The sequence below is a fragment of the Alligator mississippiensis genome, chromosome 1 (assembly GCF_030867095.1).
Source record: "Alligator mississippiensis isolate rAllMis1 chromosome 1, rAllMis1, whole genome shotgun sequence".
NCBI lineage: Eukaryota > Metazoa > Chordata > Crocodylia > Alligatoridae > Alligator > Alligator mississippiensis.
In genome coordinates, this window is record NC_081824.1 from 216,212,855 (window position 1) to 216,231,392 (window position 18,538).

Below are 18,538 nucleotides of genomic sequence, written 5' to 3' on the forward strand. Positions count from 1 at the left end.
TAAATACTGTAAATAGTCCTAATGTTCGTTGTGTTGGTTTTTTTTGTCTAGAGTGTACGGGCAGGCCTTGCAGGCCTTGAGCCCAGGCCTTGTCCATGAGGCCCAGAGCTTCGGGCGTCCTTGTACATGCTCTTTACTGGCTCCGAGTTATCACCCTCCCGGGAATAAAGGTCTCTTAAAAGTCAAAAGTCTTTCTTTCTTGCTTTCTTGCTTTCTTTCCCTTCTATGTTTTGCCCACATCAGCTAACACTGTCTTTGCATTTAATATACAGTAGCTTGGCTTGCAAAGTCCAGGTTAAGTTCTGATGGGATGGCATGATGAAAACTGTAGTCCTCCTAACTTTAAGAAGTTTTGTAGAGAACAAATAGGAAGTGAAACAACTTTTAAAAAATGCACACTTTTCTAATGCATTAAAGCTTGTCTTGCTTTTGCCAAAACTTCACTTTTAAGAAGAACCAGCTGTAGATTTAATTTCTATGTTTCTCAGCCATAAGTCATAGAAAATTCAATTTTAAAGCTCAAGACCCATAACATACAGTGTGAATCATCTCTTGTCTGCATATATGATAGCCTAGATAGGTAACCAGCTTAGCGAAAGCTTTATCACCAAGGAAACACTGTCATAAGCATCAAATCTAGCACCTTTAACATTTACAACTCACTTAAAAATGCCAGCTGTAAATAAGTCCACGCTTCTAAGAAGAAACGTGCGGTATCTTTTACTTGCGCCTATTGCAAGGAGTACTTCTTGTAAAACATGGGCAATAGGCAAAATCCATTTGGAAAAATGGAGGGCTACTATAGTTTTGGAGCCCTAGCTACCAAAAGTCAATTACTTCAGAGAGATGATTTTTTTTTTTTTTTTTTTTTGTAATTACATCCTATTAATCCATAAGTAACCTTGCACAGAATAGGTTTTATCTTGTGCCACTTGCTATTTCCTAAAGGTCACAGAATCTCTTTTCCTCACCTTTAACTGATCACCTTTCATGGGTGCACTATAGGGATGCATAATTCCAACAGAGTAGAAATTCAGTCAGTTTAGGAAGTATTGACATAAATATTCATGGGGAAAGGAAAACTTTTGAAAAAATGTTGGAAAAAGAAGATAAGTAAATCATTGCAACCTTAGGAGACCAGTAGGATATGCACTGATAATTTACAGGGATTTGCTTAAAATTTTGCCCATTATTTAAGAATTACTATCATAAAAACTGATATATTATCTGTTACAGTAAGTAGATGTCTCATAGATACCAGGTACTTTCTTAAGGGAAGACCACCTTGCCAAATGGCATGCTTAGTGCTTTTATCTGAGACTCTTTGCTTTACAATTTGGTAATATTATATTCAGGGAAACGTGTTCCAGTGAATAAAAAACCTATTGCTCAATTCTTAAAATATGAAGGCAGTATAGGAATCTAGGGTAATTTTCTTCAGTTTTGAAAACTAAGGACATGATGTCAAGTAAAGGTGTGTAAACACTTACACATTAGATTAAACTTTAAGAGTTTGGTTTCAGTGGGACTATTTTTATACTTATAGATATATTTCTGCAGAATCCCACTGAAGCCAAGGGTAGATGAATTATTTAATTATTCTATTACAAGGGGGGAAAAAAGATTTTCTAAAAGTTCATTCTTGAATTGTTCTGCAGCCACTGAAGTCAAAAGTAAAAGTCTTATTCAAATGGGGACTTAAGAGTTCTTTGGATGTTAGCTATTCTAAGTCTTTAAACACACATTATATCCAAAGTATATTTGATCCCTGACAGTTAATCCTGCAAACATATCCACTTGCATAGACTCCTGTTCAATTTTCTGCACATCTCACATCAATACTTATCTGTTTGATTTCAGCTCTCACACCTTAATGATCATGTGTACCAAGGGTTTAGAAACATATAAGATTTTTATTAGCACAAAATGATGGAAAATGTTAGTGTTTCCTTTTTTTCTTTTAAAATCTTTTCTTTAACCCTCTTGGCATAAAAGAAAGTGATGTCATAATTTATTATGTTAAACTGGTTACTAAAATGTCATTACACAAGTGATGTCTTAATTGATGATGTTAAACTAGTTAGCAGGAAAGTGTCAAGTGTCACTTTTGTGACATAAACTGGCAGTTAGGATTATATAATATCAATTATTCATTGGCAAACTGCATGATATCAGATAGTTCTGAACCAATGGAGCTGGGGAAGGTTCATATTTTTTTAAAAGCTGTTCATCCAGTACTAATTATTAGAAGTAAAATACACTTTGGATACAGTTTTGACTTTTATAACTTTTCCCCCTTGAAATATAATATCTATTTTACTCGTCTGCCCTTTCAGCTACTATTGGAGAGCTTAAAAAGAAAGGAGTAAGGTACATTTTACTGCCCTTTTTCAGCTGGCCTCTAGTTCTTCCTTGCCCTGTAGTCTTACATTCAGCTCAGCAATTTAGATTCTGTAAGCAGGAAAAAAACCCAAAAGCACATTTTTAATAGCAGGGTAAATTTATAACATTAGGATTTGCTGACAGTATATTAGTTGCAATGAACCCTGCTTCGACTTTGGATCTCTTAAGCTTTCAGTTTGCAGCTGCTCTCAGAATTCCATTAAATCTTACCCAGGCACAGAACCAAGGTATATATTTATTATTAGAAATGCGTGTAGCCAAATCTGAAAAAAAAAGTTTTAATAGCTCATAGGGATAGTCACAGGTATAAGCAACAAGTCTGATTATACACAGTGGATCTAAAGGAGCTAGGCCAATTTGCTCAAACTGATGTTATTTTATATCCCTTGCTTTGCATGCCATGTTTCTTGCTAACCTTCAACATATCTGGAGACATCATAACAGCATTTGCAACTCAGCTATTCTGTGAAAGGATATGAATTTTCTGGTGTCTCCCCCCCCAATTGTTATTCTTTTTATATTTCTTGAGAGACTGGGGAAAACTGTATGAATCTGGGAGCAGTCAAAAGGACAATTTTTTACCTCTTGACCTGGGACAATGGTTGAAAGGAAGAGTTGGGATGAATCATTTGGGTTTAAAATTCAATTGGGAGCTCTTGGTTTAACACAACATAGGGTTGTTGCAGAAGACTAAATACTGGCCAAAGTTACACCCAGATAAAACAGTGATTTTACAGACAGTGGCATTGTCCAAATGGATAATACACTGACTAAAATAGAGACTGTAGGGCAGTTGGTAGGATGGTGGTAAGTGATGGCAGACATCTTCCTAAACAAGATATTTCAGTCTGGTCCAGACATGGCTTACGTCTAGATGAGGATCATAAGGGGGATAAAAGGAATAGCTATTTTAGGGCTTATCTGTTTTAGAGCAAGGGTTTCAAACACCATATCTCAGGTCAGATCCAGATTGCAGGGCTCCTCATGGGCCAGATCTGTGGGCAGCTGTGGCATAGCCTGAGGCTGAGGCTGAGGCAGGCCGTGTCTGCAGGGCAAGCGGGGCTTTGGCAACATAGCCCTCACTTGACTCCCCTGCCACTGAGAGCCATGTCCAGCAGGGCCACAAATTCTGTAGCAGGCCATATTCCTTCATTAGACATGTCCCAGAATTCCCTGGCCCGCTGGATGGAGTTGCTCCATGAGCTGGATCTGTGCCATGAGCCATAAGTTTGACATCCCTTATTGGGAGCACCCAATCAGTCAGATGCATTGTCTGAGTGAAGCAGAAGTGACCATGTGTAACACATGACTACCTACTACCTCTGCAACAGACCTCAGGTGTCTTTAAATGAATCATGGGCGGGGAAGCATCTGAAAGCACCCTGTCAGCTGAAAACAGAATTCCTGCATACCCCTTCCAGCTGACAGGAGAGCCTTTCAGTGATGCCCTGTCTACCAACAGATCTGACCCTCTGCATCCTCCCAAACACAGGTCTGTCTGCTCTGAATAAGTCTGTCAGCTTTTCCCTTTAGTTTGCCCCTTTCCTACCATGTTTTCCCACAAAGAATCCTGTAAAATAAATTTGCTCCAGGGACTTTGAGCTGGTGAGCTTTGTTGTGGTCTAACCAGATGCAAATAGCAATTTATATAACCACACTGGCAGCCTGGAAAGAAAGTGCTCAATGGGGTGGTGTTTTTTGTAGAGGCATGGGGAAGTCAGAGTGTAGTCTCAGCTGGATTAAAATCATAGAAATCATAGAAATCATAGAAAATTAGGGTTAGAAAGGACTTCAGGTCATCTAGTTCAACCCCCTACTCAAGGCAGGACCATCCCCAAGCAGATCATCCCAGCCAAAGCTCTATCTAGCCAGGTCTTAAAAACCTCCAAGGATGGAGATTATACTACCTCTCTGGGTAACCCATTCCAGTGTTTTACTACCCTGCTAGTGACAAAATTCTTCCTAATAGGTAACCTAAACTTCCCTTGCTGCAACTTGAGACCATTGCTCCTCATTGTCATTTGCTACCACCGAGAACAATCCAGCTCCATCCTCTTTTGAACCCCCGCTTCAGGTAGTTGAAGGTTGCTATTAAACCCCTCTCAGTCTCCTCTTCTCTAAATACGCCCGGTTCCCTCAGTCTTTCCTCATAAGTCATGTGCCTCAGCCCCTCACTGTTTTTGTTGCCCTCTGCTGGACTCTCTCCAATTTGTCTACATCCTTTCTATAGTGGGGAGCCCAAACCTGAACACGGCACTCCAGCTGTGGCCTCACCAGCACTGAATAGAGGGGAATAATCAATTCCCTCAGTCTGGTGACAACACTTCTACTGATGCAGCCCAGTATGCCATTAGCCTTCTTTGCAACAAAGACACACTGTTGGCTCATATTCAGCTGATTGACCACTGTTACGCACAGGTCCTTTTCTGCAGAGCTGCTGCCCAGCCAGTCAGCCCCCAGCCTGTACTGGTGCATGGGATTGTTCTGTCCTAAGTGCAGGACTTTGCACTAGTCCTTGTTGAATTTCATGAAATTTGGCCTTTTAGGCCCAATCCTCCAATTTGTCTAGGTCACTCTGGATCCTAACCCTATTCTCCAGCATATCTACTACTCTCCCCAATTTAGTGTCATCTGAAGACTTGCTGAGGGTGCACTTTATGGTCTTTCCCAGGTAGTTGATGAAGATATTGAACAAAACTGGCTCCAGGACCAACCCCTGGGGCACGCCACTTGATACTAACTGCTGACTAGGTATCTAGCCATTGATTACTACTCTCTGAGCCCGATGCTCCAGCCAGTTTTCTTACAGTTCATTCATTCAGTCTGTACTTCCTTAGTTTGCCTGTGAGAATGTTGTGGGAGACCATATCAAAAGCCTTGGTAAAATCAGCCAAAAGTAGCCATATTGGTTTAGAGGCAAAAGGAATCAGAACTCATGGTAGAGGTGATATCTTTTATTAGACCAACTAGATTTTTGCAAAAAAAAATTATTGAATTGCAAGCTTTCAGGCACAATCACCCTTCGTCAAACATAGGAGAAAAGATTGTAAATACGAGATTTTACCATACCTTTAACTTTCCTATGAAATATGAACTATCATTTCTCCCTGGGAGAACTTTTATAATCTTTTCTCTTCTGCCTAAAGATGAGTGCTTGTGCCCAAAAGCTTGCAATTAAAGATTTTTTTTGCAAAAATGAAATGAAATCTTCATAATTTTACAAGGAGGAAGCAAGTTTTGCTCCTGCCTTTGTTCAAGGTAATTTGCATCATCATAGAGCCCAAAGACACCACACCACATAAGAAATTCCAGCCCAGAAGAGCTTTCCATCCTTTTTCTCCTCTGTGAAAAATGAAATATCATAACCAGGAGGAAATATAACTATATCCTGCTTGCCACCAAACAACTTTGAGGTAACCAAACTATTTTAACTTTTCTCTGAGCATAACCTGCATAAAATGAACTGCGCCAAACAGGAGATTTTACCATACCTTTGACTCTCCTATGAAATATGAACTTTCATTTCTACCTGGAAGAACTTTTTAAATCTTTTCTCCTATGCCTGAAGAAGGGTGCTTATGTTCAAAAGCTTGCAATTAAAGACTCTTTTTTGCAAAAATCTAGTTGGTCTAATAAAAGATATCACCTCTATCACAAGTTCCAATTCCTTTTTGCTAAAATCAAGGTACACCACATCCATTTGTCTCCCTGCATCCACAGAGCCAGTCACCTCATCATAGAAGGCGATCAGGTTGGTCAGGCATGACTTGCCTTTGGTGAATCCATGCTGACTGTTCCTAATCACCTTCTTCTCCTGCAAGTGCTTCAAGATGGATTCCTGACTGGATTGTTGACTAAAGATCTGCTGAGTTGTAATTGGGGCAGTACAGTATAGGGTGGATGTTGCTGAGAGCATAGAATGAACCTTTAAGCGCAAACCATGGAGGTTCACCAGCTGAAGGATACGTAAGTTCTCAAAGCTATGAAGGATAACAGGTGCCAGGAGAGACTGCAGTGTTTGTCCCAGTATATTACATAGTCATAGTGGAGTATCCTGGGGTGATGAGACTCCCTGCAAAAGCATTCCTATTAGTCCCTGAGGGTGGGACATTGAGGCAGCTGATCTCCCTGGTAGCAGAGACTTACCAGAGAAGATGCCAGCAGCACAGCTTGAAGAGTTCCCAGCACCACAGCCACCTTGCTTTACCAGCTTGTGCCAGATCTGGTTTGGCCAGTGAACAGTGGCAGACATCATAAAGATGCACCCCACGCTGGCTGAAGATAGAACAGGGACCCAGGAGCGTGGCTGCAGGAGCGTTGACCCGGACCAAGGAATACGTCAGTGGGGTGAAGGGAGAAGAGCAGAACCTGCTTGCCTGATTGGAGGCTCAGTGGAGCCTCAGGATAGAGGTACCATAACTATGCCAAGGAGGAATGGACAGCACAATGTGGAGGTGCCAAGACTCACTGTTTGCTTCATCACTGGAGACGCGAGGGCAATGAACTGTGAGTCCATTCTGGGAAGGAGTTCAGGGCCCCATAGTAGTGTCAAGGGTTAGTGACACCAAATAAATGAAATTTAAGGACTTGAAACCCTGCCAAGCATAGTCAGAACAGCCCAGGGAACTGTGAATAATGCCCTGAGAGAAATTTAGTGAGGAACCTAGACACAGGTGGTTTGACACGCAAAATCCCTAGACTGCCACGACAGGGCAGAGGAAGACTTTCACTAACCTATTTAGACTATTTACTGGGCCAGAGCCCAACTAATCGACCAATCATGAGGATGATGCCATGCAATAATCCAATGGCACACAACCCAATTAGACTGTAAGATCTGGATGGTGTAAGGATGGTGTGTAAGGGGAGGTAGAGCCCCAAAGAACAACACCTGTTAGGGCAGATGTAAACCATCAAGGATTCTCCCCTCTTACTAAAAAGATCAAGATGTGGCGGGTGAGATGGAGGATGTGTCCTGTTAACATGAGCCAGCAAAGCCAAGCTGTCAGGCCCCAAGAACTGGTGCTCAACAGATCAGAGAACTAGACCTTGGCAGCAGTCAAGCAAGGCACAGCTACCTACATACATCAACACTGGCTCAGTGTACTGGTTTTCAAGTGGCTGAGGCTTTATACCCTTCTCTAAAAATTTCAGTTAGCAATCATTTCTCTACCAGTCCACTACCTTGTAACCCAAAGTGTACTTCAAATGGACTGGAGGATTCCAAGCTGACCTCATCTACATCAACAATTCTGAAGCCAGAATATCCCAGAAAAGGCCAAGGAGGAAGAGGAAAGCATTTAAAATAGGGACTTGGAACTTTTTCTCTCTAAAAACTTGTTTAAACATTAAATATACAAGAAACTAGGGTTATCTAGAAGGTTCAATTAAAAAGTCAAGTAAGGCTACATGAATGAACTCTGAACATGCTGGTGAAGAACATGCTAGCTAGGAAATGGTCACACACATGATGTTCATTAAGTTTAGTCCTAAGTGCATGGCTTCATCATTTTACCTCACCAACTCTTCAGTATACAAGAGTTATCTCCTTTTATGTACTATATTTACTCAAATACAAGGCAAGGTTTTCCCTCAATCAGCATGGGGGAAAAAGCCCCTTGTCTTACATTTGCATACAAGAAACCTCATTAAATACATTGTCTATCATTAAACTGGTGCCAAAAACAACATGTGCTCAGTAATGAAAACCAACTATGAAGCTGATTAAATGCAGCCAACACTGAGCATGACTATAAAATAGACGAAACACATTGGGTAAACATGCTGATGGGAACCTTTTTTGTGTGTGGCCCTTGAAAAACTGTGTGGGTGGTCCCTCCACAGAGAACTGGCACCAGGCCTGGAGGTACTGGAGGGACTAGAGCCATCCCTGATACCCTCCACTTGCTGCCAAAAATCTTAGCCAAAAAGGCCAAGATGCTAATGGCAACTACCATAAGGATAGGTTAGTACAGCCCATCTGAATGAGATATATGGCAGTGCCCACTGAGCGCAGTTACCCTCAGTGCCGACTGTTTTTCAAGTCATGGTGAGCCACTGCACTGCATACATTTTGATTATCTTTTCACTCCAACAGCTAAGCTGCACTTTTTCTCATTTCCAATTATTTTTGTTTTTTCACCAGCCTCAAATGTCTTGCAAACATCACCAAGCAGTTCACCCAAAATTCCTCTTTTGCCCCCTTTCTCAGCCTGTCCTATATGATTAGAGTGGCCCTACCATCCATGAAGTGAAGCTGGATCAGGTTGCCTTATGTTTCATCTGCATATACATTTTTGGAGCATCCCAAGACTCATAACAAGAACACCCCATTCCAGTCATGAGTGGGAGGCTAATGAGCACATGGATACTTTGGGGGGGCGTAGTATCTGGAGTACACACACACACATACTAAGCAGTGCTGAGCTGTGGGGCTATGGCTTGAAATGCTGTTGTCTGCTGGGGCCCAGCTCAATGAACTATACCCTTTGGCTTTGAACTAATATTGTGCATAGTTTGTACTTTACACAAATGGGTGCCAAAGTACTGTTTTAAAGTGCATTTATGGAGTACCCATACTAAAAGTTGCAGCAGTTTCAAAAAAATCAATTCTGGAATGAACTTAGTCTATGGGTACTACATGCAAATTACTATAGCTATGTTTATTTTAAGGACAGTGTTTTCAAATTTGCTTCTCACTTCCATGTACTTAGGGAGCACATCCAGATGAGTGCACATGTGCAGTATGTGGTGACACCAACCTGTCTGTGGTGCCACAAATGTGTGATATCCAGGCATTCACCACACTGCTAATTTGCAGGAAAACAGGGTTTTATTACACCAGAAGATCCCAGTGTGCCTGAAAAAAGTGGAGTAGTGCACATGGTGGCAGCAAGCACCACCTGAAACCAGAGTCTAGTCAGCTAGAACCACATTCCAGCTGCTTGCCAGGATCTGAGCACTGGATCACCACTACTGGAACCCTGGGAAGCCCCCATGACCTCAGGTAAGGCTGCTGGAGCCATCCCAGGTGCTGGCCCCATCCTCTCCTACCCCATCAGGGCAACTTGTCATGCACCAGAGTGTGCATATATGAGCATGCCCTGGGACAAGTATCAGCAACACAGCACAACTATGTGCTGCTGCTACTTGTCCACAGGGAAACACACGTGCACACTCATCTGGACACTCCCAGGGAGAAGAGGGTCTGACAGTAAGGTGTGGGGGAGGGGAGAGAGGTTGCAGGAGGAAACAGTGTGGGGAAGGCAGGGGGCATGGAGTTTATATGTCCCGCAAGATTTATTTTCCCTGATGTAAATGGGAGAGAGACAAATTCAAGGCAAACCTCCAATAATTAGATCCTATACCTGGAAAATTATAACAAACTAACCAATTGCCCGTCAAGAATGATGGGGGGGGGAGGAGGGAGAAGTTGGGGGGCGGGGAGGGGGCTGGGATGGAGTGCTGCCACCTAATGCCCCATGCTGCCACTGTTCTGCCTCTTGCAGGAAGCGGGGTAGGGATGTCGAGGCCAGCGCTGCAGGCCTCAGCTCCCCCACTGCCTGTCTGGTCCTTGGCATGGCTTTGGAATCATGGCGGCGCTCCCCCACACTTGGAACACTCTGATTGGCTGTTTCCATCAGCCAATCAGAGTGCGAATAAAGCATTACAGACAGACAGACAGACGGATGGATAAACTTAGGCTTTTATAATATTAGAATTTATAAATTGTCCATATATGGAATCTAATTATTGGCAATGTCATCTTACAATCACTGTTATCTTGTACTCGAGTAAATACAATATGTTTCTTTTCCTCAACCCAACTTCCAAGTAATAGACTTAAATATTTTTAAAAGGTTGATTACTCATATGTAACAGGCATCGTACAATCGGCTTATATTCATGCAATCTTGCTCCTGCACTAGAGTATACAAGTTCCATTACATATCTAATTCTATTGTGCATTAGTGCAGCAGGCAAAAACAGTGCTAATGCACTAATAAGCAGCAGAATTGGTCTACCGCATATTAGCATCACAAAAAAACCAGTGCCAGCACTATTGCGTATTACCACTGATTACGGCTCTTTAAATTACTACCTGTTATTACAGGTACTAAACTTAATGCGTCATAACTACAGAGCAATAATGAACATGTAGATGTGCCCAGCGATATGCATTCTCTATTGCAAAGGTAATCTGATTGGAAACAGCATTATTTCTCTCGTTTACTTGATATTTAGGTATCTTTAGGTAATGAAATCAATGTATAAATTACTGTCCTTAAAGCCAAAGAGAACTAGTATTAGGTATCCATGTGATGCATCACACAATATAATTTGCATAAAAAGTCAGATATATCATGAGCATTCAAGTGTGCACACTTGTCAACATTATAAAATGGCCAAGTCCTGACAAACAGTTGCCTCTTACAAAAAAACCCAAAACTAAATCTCTTCTGAATTCTTAGTAAGTAAAACCTGCCCATCTCTGTTCAAATATGGAAATACCAGAAGATATCAAGCATTATAATATTGCTAAAGCTGGAACATGGTTGCAGCTGTGTAGAGGCAACATTCTTTCTGATATTTCATTTTAACTGAAACATGAAATTCAGGCACCATTTTTTAAAAGTTATACCATGATTTATAAGTGGCTGTTAATTAATGTCAGATTACGGTAGAATTCCTATGGAATTACGTACTAGAGTCCTCTAATTATTAATTTATAATTATAAATCTCAGTGGAATGTATAACAGAGGAATTGTAATAAATAATGATGATCTTGGAAGATTTCTTTAGTATAATAAAAACTTAATAGGCATTTATTTTGGAGGGAGAATTATAGAAAAGTATTACTTGATTTGGGTCAAATGGATTTTTTACAATCTTAGATTCCCCTTTCTGTATTATAACAACAATTTTTATACATCAAACACTGTTTTCAGACTGGATCAGGAAAAAATCTCAGGTCTATTCTCAATTTGGATTCATGGATCTTCTTTGCTTATGTCCTCTCCTGTATACATGCTAGAGGACAGAACACAGAAACCCTTCTCAAATCTCTCTTATGGAAATGTCTCATTCTCTACCGACTTGCTTAGCAAAAATGATCTAAGTCTACTCTTCTCCCAGTAGATGGAGATTCTTCAAAATGGAACCTTCTTGAGGGCTTGTAGTTTATGGAACAGAAGATCATGATCCATGCTGTGTTTATGCATTCAGTTAAAGCCTGTGGTTCCCAGATCATTTAAGAAAAAGTTCTTTGTCCTTTCACTTTCACACACTCTTTCCATCCACTTGCACAGCAGCCATGTAGCATCCCTAATCTGTGACAACAATGTAGGTAGGCCATGGTCCTGTTCCTACTGGCTCCCCTGGGCAAGCACTTAGGCCTGCTCACAATTAATCTTCAAATACCTTTACAAACACAAGCACTCACCCATGAGGTATGACCATGACAGGCTACTTTCTGTTCCAAGATCCCCCTTTGGCTTTTCTACTAATAGAGTATTGTTAATTAGGTCATAAAATTACACTACAGGGAGATTGATGACACCCATTATGCAGAAATACACAGTACAGCATTCAGAAATAATACGAGTATAATGTAAATTGTAACTTTACTAACTCCAACAAAGTTGCATCGGAATTGTCTAAGCATGCAAAGAAGTTGCTTGTTAATGCATAAGGAACCCATTTCTAGTACCAAGTGCATCTTTCTTGGAGGAGCCCTTTCCAAATTTTAACATAAAACCCAATATAAGAGAATGTTTGACATATGGATTAGACAGGCATTTCAATAATTAGCATTTTGCCTGGCTGTCCATTTGGTGACTGATTTCAGTTTTAGGTTTTTTGAGTGTTCATCTACACACATTGTACTTATTTGAGAAGCCCAAATTAGCACTTAAAAAAAAATAATCAGATGATATTACTAGATTATACATCTGTTTGTTCTCAGCCTCATTTTCTGAAAGTGCCTCATTAGTTAATTTAGGCTGATGACAATAGTGGGGCTTCTACATTCAATCAATGCGCTTCATAAAAGAGAGTGCATATCTATAAAACTCTACTTGTACCTGATTCACATCTCACATGTAGGGGAGGCAAGACATAGAATGGATATTTTCTCCTATTGCACACTGTCAGCATGCTGAATGTATGAGAAGAGAAACTTTGGTATGTTAGAAATAGACTTTCATATGGATACTGGCATTAATCAGAGTCACGGATTTATTTTCCCTTAAATCATGGGGTCACTGCAAGGTGGGGAGAAGAATTTGTAGTTGTTCTTTGTGGGACTGAATTCTTAATCCTGCTGGAGATAGCAGAGTCCCAACATTTTGGATTGCTGATTATTACAATCATCAGCAGACATGCATACATATTCAGGGAAAGTGTTAAAAGTTTCACATTTGTATTCATTTTATTTTGACTTGACTGGAATCATAAAAGGAACGTGTAAACGGAGAGAGCCTGTTGCTGAAATGAAGTTGAATTTCCCCCCCCAGAAACTTGGGTTCATGACAGCTTTTTGTTGGGCAGGACATTAGCCTTTTGTAATTTATTGCTTTTAGATTAAATCTGGGGAAACTCAATATTGCAGTTGAATGATTAGAGCAATACCCCTCGGAGTAATAAATTTTCTTTGGTGCTGTGCATCTCCCGATCATGTTTCCCTTCTAATTACATTTACATAAATGATATTCTGCAAAATTAAATTAACATTCAAACTGTTACACTGGCAGGGAGAGACAAAAATTAGTTACAAATTCACATCTCTAAAAAAGTCTCCTTCTTTTCAGGGACTGAATCACAGTTATCCCCAAAGTGTCAGACACACAAGTGTATTTTATACTTTGTTAATCACTAATCAAGGCAACCTGTGTCTCTTTTGGAAGTTTGTAGTACAGGGCCCCAGTTTCCACAGAGTCTCATTAAATAGAAGTAATTGTTGGCAATCCAAATTTGGTCAGTTAAGTGCTCCATTCAGACCTAACTTTGATTTCTGTAGTTTTGGCCACTGCTCTTCCTCAGGTTTTCCCTAGCTTGGCTCCTACACAGACCATTCCTATAGTGGGGAGCCAAAAGGTACTTGGCAGGGCTCCTTCTGAACTTAGCTTCAGTACTTTGGTAACACATTCCTAACCAGTCTGAACAGAGATGTGCTCACATCTATCTCATATATATAGAGAAATGCTGGCCTTCCATGGTTACAACAGGATGGCTTCCCAGACAATTCTCTGGGGGAACATAGCTCTCTCTAGCACCTCAGAGCAGAACCTCAGTGACCAACCTGGGCTGCCATCCTCTGAAAGAACAATACAAAAAAGACTCAGTGGGCAAAATCTAAAGTGGCTGCTTGGGCATCTCCAACTTCAGTCACAAAACCTGAAAATTAAGTGTCTGGTCCCAGAAAAGTGACTCAGAGAAAGAGGATCAGGTGTCTATATTCCCCACTGCAGGAAATGAGGAGAGCTAGTCCCCTTGAAAAGGCAATTTACAGAGTCCAGATGCTGAGTTAGGAGCCAGCTGTCCAATAAGAAAAAGGAAGCTCAAGGGGAGGGGTGGGATATATGAATTCTCTGTGGAACAAAGGTGTCTCCATCCACTCAGGATCCAGATGCTGAGTCCTCTTTGAAGGGTAGGTGACTAGCTGAATAGGGCTTCGTGATACCCCCCACCTTTTATATAACAGCCTATCTTGGACTTACCTAGGCAGTGAGAACCTGTAGTCTGGGCACAGATTCAAACCCACATCTTCCCTCTCCTAAAAGAGTATATTAGGTTTGTTAGGTACCTAATTTAGGTACCTAATTTACCAAACTGGATTTTGTTCAACTGTCTTCTAGCACCACTTTAGTTTCCAGGAATTCTAGTTTAAAATGGATGTCAACTACAGCGCTGATCTGCACGCCATGCCTGAGACTGACCAGCTAGAGAAGGGATGACCTATTTTGATTTAACTACTTGTGTCATCAGGGTTGGGGAGAATTAACTTAACATTTACACAGAATTGTTTGAACCATCAAGACCTATCTTCTCTGCTTTTAACTTCAGCTAGGCTCTGCACAATGAAGGGTAATGCGAGAAAGAGCATGGACATGTTTCACAATGCCTAATTTATAAAGCAGTCATTTTTGTATAGTGGTAGATGGTTTTCTGCTTCAGATCACTGCATCAGAAGTGCACAAGCTATTCCTTGCAGTAGAGCTATTTTCTAGTTTAATTTACTTTGTCTCCCAATGCTGGTAGCTAACATAAGTCTGCCTATACATGTCCTTTCCTATCGTGTACTCTGTAACCCTCCGTATCATCTTATTCATCTGTCCTGTGCTTGGTGCATTTAAACCAAACTTAGGGCACATCTACACGCAATGCTATGGTGATGTAGCAACCACGTTTGCCTACACATGACCAGCAGTTACTTCGCTGTAGCAGTGTATTCTCTTGTTATAGCAGGCTGTTATGGTGAAGTAGTGGCTAAAAATAACCATGTGCCCAGCTCACACCACAGTACAGGGTGCTATTGTGCTGTGCTTTAATACTTCCAAAAGGAAGTACAATGACTTGGCTTCCTGGACAACGACCCGCACATCACGATGAGGGACATGCTCAGTTGGGATGGGCTTCACCTGTCCCCCAAAGGTAAGCATGTGTTCTCTTCTAGGTTAGCGGATCTCCTCCGGCAGGCTTTAAACTAGGCTCGTCGGGGGGGAGGGGAAGATGAGAGCGGGGGAAACCGTGGACCACCAAATCATGTGGCACTCACAAGGACACCCCAGCCTGAAGAAGGAGAACATCAGGAACCTGCAATCCATGGGATGACCAGCAATACAGCACAGGTAAGCAATAAGCAGGTAAGCAATAAGGGGTCCTTTGAGAATCGGAGGTGGGGGGCTGCAAAGGCACCAGTCACAGGGCTCAAGTGCCTATACACTAATGCTAGGAGCATGGGGAGCAAGAAGGATGAACTAGCACTCCTGCTTGCAGAAAATACCTACGACTTAGTAGGGCTAACAGAAACCTGGTGGGATTCTTCCCACGACTGGGCGGTACATATTGAGGGTTATAGGCTGTACAGAAAGGACAGGGTGGGGAAGAAAGGGGGAGGGGTTGCATTCTATGTCAATAAGCAATATACTTCCACCCTCATCAAGACGGAATTGAAGGAGGAGAAAGTAGAAGGATTGTGGGTTAGGTTACATGGGGGGCAAGGAGAAAGGGATTTGGTGGTAGGGGTCTGCTATAGACCCCCACACCAAGGGGAAGAGCTAGATTCGGGGCTCCTGAGGCAGCTCTCGGAGACCATAAAAACTAAGGAGGCAGTAGTCATGGGGGACCTAAACTACCCAGACATCTGCTGGGAGACACAGACAGCAAAGTCCCACCGTTCACGCAGGTTCCTATCCTGTGTACAGGACCTCCACCTGACATAGGAGGTACATGGTCCCATTAGGGGGAATGCCTTACTGGACCTGGTATTGGCAATGGGGGATGATATGGTAGGGGACCTACAGATCGGTGGTCACCTGGGGGACAGTGATCACCAAATAATAGAATTCTTCATAAGACATCGAGCGGGTAAGGTAACTAGTAGGGTGAAAGTGCTAGACTTTAGTAAAGCTGATTTCAATGAACTCAGGCGATTAGTCAAGGATGCACTGCAGAGTAGGAGTTTTGAAGAGATGGGAGCCCAGGAAGGTGGCTGTGCCTTAAGGAAATGATCCTTCGGGCACATAGGGAGACGATCCCGATGCGAGGAAAAAGAGGGAAAGGGGCCAGGAGGCTTCCTTGGCTGACCAGAGAAATCCAGGGCAGCCTACAGGCTAAAAGGGGAGCATATAAAAAGTGGAAACGGGGAGAGATCACCAAAGAGGAGTATACCTCCTCTGCTTGCACTTGTAGGGGGGCAGTTAGACGGGCCAAAGCTACCATGGAGCTGAGGATGGCATCCCAAGTAAAGGATAACAAAAAAATGTTTTTTAGATATATAGGGAGTAAAAGGAAGGCCCAGGGCGGAATAGGACCCCTACTAAATGAGCAGAAGCAATTGGTGATGGACAGGGGGGACAAGGCTGAACTCCTCAATGAGTTCTTTGCCTCAGTGTTCCTAAGTGAGGTGCAAGACAAGTCTCTCACTGGGATTGTAGAGAGGCAGCAGCAAGGCGCCAGACTGCCATGTGTAGACCCTGAGATGGTGCAGAGTCACTTGGAGGAACTGGATGCCTTTAAGTTGGCAGGACCGGATAAGCTCCATCCAAGAGTACTGAAGGCACTGGCTGATATCATTGCACAGCCACTGGTGGGAATATTTGAACACTCGTGGCGCACGGGCCAGGTCCTGAAGGACTGGAAAAAGGCCAATGTGTTCCCCATTTTCAAGAAGGGGAGGAAGGAGGACCCAGGCAACTATAGGCCAGTCAGTCTCACCTCCATCCTGGGCAAAGTCTTTGAAAAAATTATCAAGGCTCACATTTGTGAGAGCCCGGAAGAACAAATTATGCTGAGGGGAAACCAGCACGGGTTCATAGCAGGTAGATCATGCCTGACTAATCTAGTCTCTTTTTATGACCAGGTTACAAAACGCCTGGACGCAGGAGTAGGGGTTGATGTCGTATACTTAGACTTCAGGAAGGCCTTCGATACGGTATCCCACCCCATACTGGTAAACAAGTTAAGAGGCTGTGACTTGGATGACTACACAGTCTGGTGGGTGGCGAATTGGCTAGAGGGTCACACCCAGAGAGTCGTGGTGGATGGGTTGGTATCGACCTGGAAGGGTGTGGGCAGTGGGGTCCCGCAGGGCTCGGTCTTTGGACCGATACTCTTCAATGTCTTCATCAGCGACTTGGACGAGGGAGTGAAATGTACTCTGTCCAAGTTTGCAGATGACACAAAGCTATGGGGAGAAGTGGACACGCCGGAGGGCAGGGAATAACTACAAGCAGACCTGGACAGGTTGGACAAATGGGCAGAAAACAACAGAATGCAATTCAACAAGGAGAAATGCAAAGTGCTGCACCTAGGGAGGAAAAATGTCCAGCACACCTACTGCCTAGGAAATGACCTGCTTGGTGGAATGGAATCGGAAAGGGATCTTGGAGTCCTAGTGGACTCCAAGATGAACATGAGTCGGCAGTGTGATGAAGCCATCAGAAAAGCTAATGGTACTTTATCGTGCATCAGCAGATGCATGACGAACAGAACCAAGGAGGTGATACTTCCCCTCTATCGGGCGCTGGTCAGACCGCAGTTGGAATACTGCATGCAATTTTGGGCGCTGCACTTCAAGAGGGATGTGGATAACCTGGAGAGGGTCCAGAGAAGGGCCTCTCATCTGGTCAAGGGCTTGCAGGCCAAGCCCTATGAGGAGAGACTAGGGCACCTGGACCTCTTCAGCCTCCACAAGAGAAGGTTGAGAGGCGACCTTGTGGCTGCCTATAAGTTCATCACAGGGGCACAGAAGGGAATTGGTGAGGTTTTATTCACCAAGGCACCCCCAGGGGTTACAAGAAACAATGGCCACAAATTAGCAGAGAGCAGGTTTAGATTAGACATTAGGAAGAACTTCTTCACAGTTACAGTGGCCAAGGTCTGGAACGGGCTCCCAAGGGAGGTGGTGCTCTCCCCTACCCTGGGGGTCTTCAAGAGGAGGTTAGATATGCATCTAGCTGGGGTCATCTAGACCCAGCACTCTTTCCTGCTTATGCAGGGGGTCGGACTTGATGATCTATTGAGGTCCCTTCCGACCCTAGCATCTATGAATCTATGAATCTGTGAAGTAGTAAAGCATGTGGCAGTAGCAAAGTCTCTGTACAGGCACATGTAGATGCACCCTTAGAATAAGAAATTTGTCCACTTGCTGATTCTTATCCTTCCCTTCTAATAAAATATATGTATTACTACATCACTAGCTAAATCATTTATCATATATTAATCCATATATGCTGAGGGGAATTGAAATCAACCAGTAAAGTATGGAAATAACTATAGAGTGTTCACAAAATACTATGCAATGCGGGTTTACAACTTAGCTCTTGCTAAATATGCTCCTCTGTTAAATTTTGGAATGAGAAAGATACAATTTTTAGTGAAAGTTTAAGTGTCAGGGATGGAATTTTTAAATTC